Source organism: Haplochromis burtoni, unplaced genomic scaffold, assembly GCF_018398535.1.
Source record: "Haplochromis burtoni strain Fernald_Lab_line unplaced genomic scaffold, NCSU_Asbu1 Contig_759, whole genome shotgun sequence".
Classification (NCBI taxonomy): Eukaryota; Metazoa; Chordata; class Actinopteri; order Cichliformes; family Cichlidae; genus Haplochromis; species Haplochromis burtoni.
The window spans coordinates 170175-171753 of NW_024583120.1; positions in this window are offsets into that span (position 1 = coordinate 170175).

Consider the following 1579-nt stretch of genomic DNA (forward strand, 5'->3'; position numbering starts at 1 on the left):
AGGTTATTGTTATGTACTACATTTGTTACTCATTTATGAAGCACAGTACATGTTTCGTACTTGTAATTACCGCTACTTGTACATATACCATAAAAGTTGTGCAAATATGTACCCATAATCATTTAGCATTTAAGGGCATATACATTTTGATCAGTTCAAAATATATATATTTCAAAATATTAATAAAAGTGATGTCTCCAAACAGCCATCTCTTTCCTGACAATTCCCTTTGTGCATATTCTCTTACATATGATAAGTCAACATTGAAACACCTGCGGCTTTTAGTCAGGCGCGGCTAATGTATGTACAAAACAGGATTTTCCCCTGATTTTAGCTTGTGCGGCTAATATTCAGGTGCGCTCTGTAGTCCGGGAAATACGGTACTACTGTTTAAAACACTAATGTGACATGTATTAGTAGTGATGCTGTGCTGAGGGTTAAAATGCCTTTTTGTCTTTTGGTAACTACAAAATGACAATAAACCATTAATATATGTCTATGCTGTGCTCGTATTTATTTTACCCTACTAAAATTCAATTTATGATGCATTTTATTTTGAAAGATTTAAAATGGTTCTTTAAAGAACCATTTTAAAAAAGGTTCATTGAAAAACCATTAAAGGTGCCCCAAAGAACCATTTCTTGATGGTTCTTTGTGGCACCAAAAAAGGTTCTTCTATGGCATCAGTCTAAAGAACCACTTTTGGTTCCAGTTGGCACCTTTATTTATTTATTTATTTATTTATTTATTTATTATTTTGTTCAGTTTACGAGTGATTTCAGCCTCATCTTCACTCAGATATTTACATCATCTCCAAGATCCAACTGTGAAACACAATTTTCATTACTGTGACTGATGAATGATCGGCATGCTCTGTTTAAAGCTTTACACTGATCAGGCTGATTTAAGCTGACTCTCAGAGTTACAGAGACTACAGCTTTGATTCTGATGATAAATCTGTGATAAAATCATCGTCTCTGTCTTTATATTGATGACTGAATGCAAAAGCGCAAAAACCAGCAAACTAATATTGAATGGTGACAGACACAAAACAGAACAAAGTCTTGTCTATTTGCAGCACTTTTCTTGTGCTATGAACACCAGGCCAGAGCTTCATGGTCTGCAAAGTGAGGTCTGTGCTGAAAAATGTGGCCAGTAGAGGGCGTCTCCTCTTGTCCTGGTGTCTGCGAGTAAATGAGCCTGCTGCTTGCTCGACCTTTGAGACTTTTATTAGTATAGCAGGAAACATGATCTCAGCTAAGTTTAGTCAGTGAATCGTGATCTCATTTGGAGCCAAAATGAGATGTTGTAAATGAGAAACAAACAAAACACACGTGCTCAGGTTCATTGTCGTGTTTACTTCTTTTTAACAGAAATGACAATATTTGATTTTATAAAAAATGAATCTTTTGAGTATCTTGGGTGTGTTTGTGTATCCGCCGAGATCAACGTGATCACGTTTCAACATGAAAAATAATCAGAATCAGACATCTGCCAAACACCTGAAATCCCTCCTAGGACCTGCTAAGAGTGTGTGTGTGTGTGTGTGTGTGTGTGTGTGTGTGTGTGTGTGTGTGTG